Source organism: Arachis ipaensis, chromosome B03, assembly GCF_000816755.2.
Source record: "Arachis ipaensis cultivar K30076 chromosome B03, Araip1.1, whole genome shotgun sequence".
Lineage (NCBI taxonomy): Eukaryota > Viridiplantae > Streptophyta > Magnoliopsida > Fabales > Fabaceae > Arachis > Arachis ipaensis.
In genome coordinates, this window is record NC_029787.2 from 61256847 (window position 1) to 61266353 (window position 9507).

Below are 9507 nucleotides of genomic sequence, written 5' to 3' on the forward strand. Positions count from 1 at the left end.
TATATTTATATTTATTTAATTAATAATAATTTATTTTTTCTTAAATTTTGATTCAATAAATCTTTTATTATTAGCCTAAATAATATTATAGATATTATTATATTGTCTTAATGTACTTTACATAATTATAATCTCAATTATTAAATAGTTTAATAATTTTTTAATATAATATCATACAAACAAAAAATTTTTATAACTGTATTATTATAAGAAAAATATATATGTTCAATGTTTAATAATATATTTATTATTAAATTTTAGTAGATAATTCTGGTATATTTTTTTAATTTTTTTACAATTTAATTTGCCATTTAATTTGAATTATTTTTACAATATCTCTATGTTAATGTACTCTTAGAACTATTTATCTGTAATTTATCTACCGAATGTACTCTTAAATTGTCAACATACATTATTTTCATGTTAATAATAAATTTTTTAAATATTTAGATACTCATAATAAAAGCAAAACTGATTCAAGTAATAGACCAAATGGTAATAAATATGGATAGAACTCCTGTATATTTATTTAGTTAATAGTAATTTCTTTTTTCATAAATTTTGATTCAATAAACCTTCCATTATTGACCTATATAATATTATTATAAGAATAAAATGTTCTCGTGCCGCATCATTATAAAAAAATTATATTAGATATATGTGTTTAATAATATAATTGTAACTTAAATTTTTTCAATTTATAACATAAATAATTAGTATATTGATATTTTTTTTATACTTTTCCTTATCAAAAATAGATATATGAGAAGTATTAATTTCTTCACTACATAAATTTAAATTGATAAATTTACTATTTTTAATATAATTATTATGCTACCAGTTTAATATAATTTTTATATTCACGAATTATTTATCTTTAAAGAAAAATTAAACACTGTAAAATATAATCATTTAAAATACATTATTGTTGTTCCAATAATATGATTGCTATTATTTAGATGCTCATAATAATAGTGGTCCAATTAATATCTAATAGAATTTTACGTTTCATATCTTTTTTAATATTCTACAATTCTTTTAAACGTTTTATTTAATACACAAAAAAGGTTAAAATATTTTTAATAAATATATATAACATTGTAAAAAATAAATGATAATTTCTTCACTTAATAAATCTATTATACGGTTACACTTGAATTATTTTTCAAAAAATGGTGACTTTTTACAGGAACTCTAACTCCCTATCATGTATTTGTATTTTACGGTCACTATCTATTTTTTTAGTTATTCAGAGTTTGAATAATTATGATATTAATGGGTATTCTACGTTTTCTATTACTTCCAATGAATTTAATTTTGTATGATTTGTTTCTTTAAAAGTAACCTCTCAATTACCACTGATACTGTACAGACTTAATTTAACAAAAAATTTTATAATTTTGTTGATGTGTTCTTTTTACATACTATCAGAAATTCATGGAAATAGATCTGATCAAAACAGTAAACGTGAAGAAAATGTAACTGGTTAGTATTGTACTTTTTTTTCTTTATATATTTAGTATTGTGACATAATTTTAATAGGTAAATAAATTTATAAAAAAATATTATTTTATCCTTATATGTTAGCATATTAATGTATTCATAGTAAACATTAAGTGTGAGCATAATTGATTTTAAAAAAATTATTTATTTAAGATCATTACCAGAACCAATTATAAAAAAGAGTGCCAGTGCCTAACAAAAAAAAGTAAACATTAAGTGTGAGTATAATTGATGTTAAAAATTTTATTTATTTAAGATCATTACAAGAACCAATTATAAAAAAAGAGTGCCAATGCCTAACAAAAAAATTAAAATCTATACACAAAAAATTTTATAAAAACCAATATAATACTTAAAATATTTATTTGCCAATTAAAATGAAAAATATGTAAACTTTAGCGAAAATAAAAAATAGTTAATTTAAAAAATTTTATATTTTGTTGAATCGTTTTGTTATAATTCACACAAATATGACAAAATAAAATAATTAAATAAAATGTTAAAAAATTTATTTATTTAAGATCATTACAAGAACCAATTATAAAAAAAGAGTGCCTGTGCCTAACAAAAAAATTAAAATCTATACACAAAAAATTTTATAAAAACCAATATAATACTTAAAATATTTATTTGCCAATCAAAATGAAAAAAAATGTAAACTTTAGCAAAAACAAAAAATAATTAATTTAAAAAATTTTATATTTTGTTGAATTATTTTATTATAATTCACACAAATATGACAACATAAAATAATTAAATAAAATATATTTTAAGAAATAAAATAAATAGTAAAAATTAAAATGATAACTCTAGGCGAAAGCATACAAAATAAAAATTATTAGAAGTAATAGAATAAATAAAATATGAACCAATATTATCGTCATGTATTGTATTATTTCGACCAGTAATATCTAAACATTTAAAAAACATTGAACAAAACATACAAGCTAAAAAATTTGGCCAAAGGCAAAAATTGTCATACCCTATATAAGATAATTAACTAAAAAAATGCTATAAGACGATTGATGAACAAAGAACTTTATACAAAAAAAAAAATTATGATATATAAAGAAAGCATTTTTTAAAAAAAATATTATTTATTTCAACTAAAAAATGCTATAAGACAATTGATGAACGGAGAATTTTATACAAAAAAAAAATTATGATATATAAAGAAAGTATTTTAAAAAAAAAATTATTTATTTCAGACTCAAACTATATTGTATTGACTATTTAATCTAAAAAAAAATAATCCATGATAAACATAATGTTACCATATAAACAAAAACATATAATAGAACAAGAACATAATAAATATTTAGAATAATATAATGTTGTTATAGATCGTATGTGATTTTAACTTTGTTATAACAGTTTCGAATAAAAGATTTTAAACAAATAATTTTATTAAAAAAAGAATAAAACTATATTGCTACAGAATAAATAATATTTCTTTATAATTAAAAGAATAAAAACATTTATTTAACGAATAAAAAACATCTTTAAAAAGAAAAAAATAAAATATTTTATAATTAAAGTTGTTAAATACATCTGAATGACAAAATTTAAAAAAAAATAAAGTCAAACAACATCACAATATTATACAATGTAACAAAGTTAAAAAAAATGATTGAAACATCACTTAAATATTTGATAGCTACTTATCTCTTTTTTATGATAACCACTATAATGGAAGTAATTCTTTGTATTTATAATCAACAAAGAACTATTTTTTTAGTTGTTACAAAATTCATCATTTTATGATTTTCATTATGAATGTAACCAAATATATGTTAATTTAATACGAGTACAGAAATTAGACAAAATTTTCGAGCATCCCATAATTGTGCTCAAAATTTTTAAGAGGATGCAACAATAATTCGAACTCCGCTACCAGTCCCAAGGACATGTCATTACTGTAGCGCACGTCTATTTCACCATGAGACGTTCGAGATGTGCTGTAATGGGGGAAAAGTCTCTCTTCCCTGAGTAAATGCTCCTCAGGAATTGCTTGAAATCTTCTTGGACCCCTCTGCAGAAGGAAACCATTTTAGAAAACATATTCGTGGATACAATCATGTATTTTCCTTCACTTCGTGTGGTGTGCACATAGACGAACAACTGGCTATAACAGGTCGTGGTATATATACATTTCGTGCTCAAGGCTCAATATATCACAGTATAGGGAGATTTCATCCGGATTAGGGCACGCGGCCACGGTTTTTGCAACTGTACATATATGATACTGATCACGAGTTGCAGAATAGGATGCTGGAGAACACACAACTACATGAAACATTAGTTTTCAAGTTACAATAATTGCTACACTGGTATAATTCTTTTTTCCATGTGTTTCGCCAGCTTGCACAACAGTCAGATGTACATGAGTGTAGTTTGGTCATTAGAGAGCGACCTGCTAATCAGTCACAATATAGTCTTCTAACTGCATCGCAGGTAGCAGCTATAATTTTTGGTGATGACGTTGAAACAATGATTCGTGGGCGAGATATTAAGGTGCAAACTCATGCTGGTAGCCTACGAAGGATTCAGGAATTCGTTGGCTATTACGATCCACTACAATATCCTCTTCTTTTTCCATTTGGAACTCATGGATGGGATATCAATACCCGAAGTCAAAGTGGCGGCAAAGTATCATGCCGAACATATAATAGTTATATGCTGCAGATACAAATCTCCATTTCCTACGCAGTATAGACTTCAATAAAATTATGCCAAAAAATTGATCAATGTATCTAATCTTTTTTGCAAATTCTAAAAAATTTGTAGATCCGCCCCGATGATCATTCCACCGTATTGCAAGCAGGACGACTACTACAACAATATGTTGTTGATAACTATGTGAAAATTGAAACCAGAAAGTTAAGATGGGTTCGCAATAGACAGAAGAAATTACGGGCTGAATTATACCAAGGTTTACAAGATGCTTTGCACACAGGAGAAACCAATGCAGGTAAATATTGTTGTATCTAATTGCTACTTCGAAAATCATTAAGAATTACCCAAAATAATTATTAAAACTAATAATATTTCTCTATATATTTGTCCTCAGAAAATGTTGGAAGAAAAAGAACAATATTACCATCGTCGTTCATTGGTAGCCGTCGCGACATGACCCAACGATATGAAGATGGAATGGCGATTGTTCTTAAAGAGGGCAAGCCATATATTTTTCTCACAATGACATGCAATCCATCGTGGACTGAAATAACTTCAGAACTCAACCCAGTTCAAACTCCACAAGATTGTCCAGATCTAACAACAAGAATTTTTCGAGCCAAATTTGAACAGCTGAAAGAGGATGTAATTACTAAGGGTGTCTTGGGAAAGGTGAAGAGCTATATTTATGTCACTGAGTTTCAAAAAAGAGGGTTGCCACATGTACATATGTTGCTAATCTTAGAAAACAATGACAAGTTAATTGACCCGGAGCATTATGATAGTTTGGTACGTGCAGAGATACCATCTAAAGAAGTAGAACCACACCTACATGATGCAGTGCTAAAACATATGATTCATGGTCATTGTGGTACACTTGATCAATCTTCACCCTGCATGAAAAATGGCCAATGTAAACGCAACTACCCAAAAGAGTTCGCAGCAGAAACATGAAGAGGTGACGACTCATATCCGCAATATAGACGACGATTCGACACTCCAGTACAAATTAACCAAAATGTCACGGTTGACAATAGATGGGTAGTTCCGTACAACCCTTGGCTACTACTAAAGTATGATTTCCATATTAATGTTGAGATATGTAGTAGCATCAAGAGTATAAAGTATCTCTACAAATATTGCTACAAGGGTCCAGACCGGGTTGCAATGGAAGTTCACAACAGTTCTAATGTTGACGAGGTCCAACAGTTTGTTGATGCAAGATAGATTGCTGCTCCAGAGGCATGTTGGAGAATATTTAAATTTAACCTTTACCGAATGTATCCATCAGTGGAAAGGTTACAAATTCATTTGCCAAATCAACATTAAGTGAGCTTCTATGATCACCAAACCATTCCTGAAATACATAATGATGATTATTTCTCTAGAACAATGCTCACTGAGTTCTTTGCCCTAAATCGTGAAGAGGACCAACAATCTAGGCATCTTTTGTACAGGAAAATTCCAGAGTATTACACTTGGCACAACAAGGAAAAGGAATGGCGTCGGCGCAAGACACAGAGGAGATCCATCGGTCGAATTTATACTGTATCACCCTCAGAAGGAGAAAAATTCTATTTGCGTATTCTGTTATCTAATGTCAGAGGACCAATCAGTTGGGATGACTTGCTAACAGTGAATGGGGTCCAATATTCGTCCTTCAAGCAATCTGCTCAACATCGAGGATTGTTAGAGAGTGACAGTAGCATCCGTGAGTGTTTGGTTGAGGCTTCTGTTTTACGATTGCCATGTGCTTTACGAAGGTTGTTTGCAACCATCTTAATATTTTGTGAGCCTACAGATGTAAGAACCTTATGGGATGAATTTTTTTCATATATGGTGGATGATTATCCGTCAACCAGCACCACAACAGCCTTAGTGTTCACAAATCGGCTACTCAGGGATATAAATGATATACTCCTTCAGCACGGAAAACATATTACACAATACGATTTGCCAGCTCTAACTCATGCAAATGAAAATGACAACTCGATACCCAGAGTTATCCAAGAAGAACTGTCTGTCGAAGTACCCCGGGAAGACCTGTGTTCCGTAACAAGATTGAACAATGACCAGTCTAAAGCTTTCAAGTGCATTATGAATACAATTGATCGAAGAGAAAGTGGAGTGTTCTTTGTTGATGGGCCAGGAGGATCAGATAAAAACATTTCTTTACAGAGCTATAATTGCAGAATTGAGAAATGAGGGTCATATTTTCTTGGTAACTGCATCATCAGGAATAGCCGCAACATTATTGCCTGGGGGTCGAATAGCTCATTCTAGGTTTAAGATCCCAATTAATGCAGAACCATCATCCATTTGCAACATAAGCAAACAATCAGATCTTGCAAAGCTGATTAGACAAACAACGGCAATCATTTGGGATGAAGCACCTATGGCAAATAAAGAATTGGTACAATCATTAGACCGCACTCTGAGAGATATATTAGCAAACGATATGCCATTTGGAGGAAAAGTGATGGTGATGGGAGGAGATTTCCGCCAAGTACTGCCTGTGGTACCGAAAGGTAGTAAGTCGCAAATGATTTCAGCTTCTATAGTTAAGTCTCATTTATGGGCTTCCACTAAAATTCTCCATTTGCAACAAAATATGCGATCTTCTAATGATCATGTTTTTGCTGAGTATCTTATGCGCATTGGTGATGGAATTGAGCCCACCATACATGAAGACTTTGTACGGATACAAGCAAATATGGCAATTCCGTGGGAGGGTGAAACATCATTACACAAGTTAATAGAAGAAATATTTCCAAACTTACAATCTCATGGGTGGGACGCTTCTTACATGGTAGAAAGGGCAATATTGACGCCAAAAAATCATGATGTGCAACAGCTTAATGATATAATTATCAACCAGTTTCCAGGAGAAGAATGAAATTTAGTCTCATTTGATGAGGTAGAAGGAGATGCTAATAATTTATATCAACAAGAATATCTTAACTCAGTTTCTACAGGCGGGTTGCCACCTCATGTGTTGAAGGTAAAAAGAGGTGCACCTTTGATGTTATTGAGAAACATAGACCTTAAGGCCAGCTTATGCAATGGTACAAGGTTACTATGTCGTGGAACTTTTTAAAACATGTTGGACGTAGAAATTTTAACCGGTCATCACTGTGGAAGAAGAGCTTTCTTGCCTCGGATAAAACACAAAACAACAGAAAATTCAGGACTGCCATTTATACTTATCGGGAAGCAATTTCCTATAAGGTTGAGTTTTGCAATAACAATAAACAAATCATAAGGACAGACCATTCCTAAAGTAGGGATCTATCTCCCTAAACATGTATTTAGCCATGGCCAATTATATGTTGCTCTGTCTCGAAGTATTTCTCAGTCAACTACAAAAATTTTAGTCAAAGAAGGAAAAATAGATGGAACAAGTGGAGAATTTACCAAAAATGTAGTTTTCAAAGAAATATTGTTACCTTCCCCACAGGTAATTTATGTTCTTAGTAAGTGTGTGTAGTTACTTCTTGGTACAATTCAGTCTATATATAATTTTAATCTTTAAATCTTTTTCATTGATATATATATATCTTTGTATACAAACTTCAATTTATTGAGGACTAACGACTTATATTTTTTTAATAGACAATTTGATTTCAAAGGAGCTCATCAATATATGCCAGGAGATAAAGACAACGAACTTGAACATTTGTTTTATGCAACAGGTACGAACTAATTATCATTAACTAAGACATACTATATATATACTAGAAATATATTAACAAATATCAATTACAGGAAGAAGGATTCCAAAATTTCTGGAGTGCATGGAAAGATGAGAAAGCAACTGCATCAATCAAACCAATAGACAATAAAATAATTTTTTAAATTAATTACTGTCAAAATTGCATTCAATATACATACTTCTATTTCTATGTTAGTAATCATAATCATATGTTATCTAATAGGTTCATTCCCTTCAAATTTATTCTATTGGTTGGGGAGGAACGGTTAAAACAGACAAGACCCAATTCTGGAAGATGATAAAAAAGGAAATACTGCTCCAACAACATACAAGGTAACACAATCATCGTAATCAGAATGTTGTTGATATGCCTATTATCTATCCCCTTCTATGTTCTTCTTTTACTAATAAAAAATGAAGGAAAAAAGTATATGCCTAAAATATTAAAAGGTTACTCTGAGATTGTAACGGAGATTATGTTTCTCATGTTGAATAAAGTTACAAAAAATAATTTTAAACTACTGATAATAAATTAATCATTTTTCTTTTTCCAGCAACAAACTCATAGGAGCGGAACCAACTGATATTAGTAAAGAACAACATTGCAGGTACCTATCATTAGATTAAAAAACCGCACAAAATAGAGGTAATATCGGATACTTATAGATTTGAATGCTCTACAGAGGGTTTAATGGCTTCTTTTGTTGTGCATGTGTAGAAAATCCAACCTCAAACAAGAAATTTCAATTTTGCAGGTTTTATATTTTTTATTATTAACTTTTCGTTCAAATATAATGAAATTTGCATTGGCATATGGTATATTTTATTGATTTCTAAATTTTGTAGTTCTTCAAGGCTCAAGAATTTATTGATAAGGAGATGTATGAGGAATTGCTAAAGATTTTTTCTCGGTACAAATTCAGAAATTACTTTAGATTTATCTTAACGTTTTTACTTATATTTTGATATATAATCACAAAAAAAAGACATAATTATTTTTCTTCTTTACACTTTTTGTAGGCACAAGAAAGATTCTTAAATACAGATCCGTACTTTGGCTTACCACTTAAAAAAAAAGGTCCCTAAACAAAGAAAAAAAGTGACTTTTAAATATGGCTATTTTTTGTAAACAATCGTATTTTTCTATTTATTTTTATGACTTTGAGTTAGATAGAAGAAAATAAAATAATATTTTAATAATTATTTTATGAATTATGTTATTTGTATATTTGTAGATAGGTGATGTATGTGTTCATTATAATTAAATCATTTTCATATTGTTATTGTTTATAGATAGGTAATATATGATTATTTTAATTTGAACATTTATCATTTATTATTCTATATTATTATTTTTATGTTATTCGAATTTAAAATTTTAAAATTCATTAAAATAATTAACTTTAAATCCCATAAAAAAAAGCGGCTGAACAGGCACGGTAGTGCCTGTTAAGCCGCTAGTATATATAATGGCAAAACCTGTTTTGGTGTCCAAAAGTTTTTTTCCCATTTTTATCCTTTTTAATAACCTACCCCACGTCAGTTATTCCGTATTACAATATTCTCACTATGTCATCTTCATTCACGTTCTCTCAATTTATAACAATATATAATGG

At 29.0% G+C, this 9507-nt stretch overlaps 1 pseudogene; it reads left to right on the forward strand.

Annotated features, from left to right (window-relative positions):
- Window positions 1-9130, forward strand: part of LOC107633182 — an 11559-nt pseudogene extending 2429 nt beyond the window's left edge.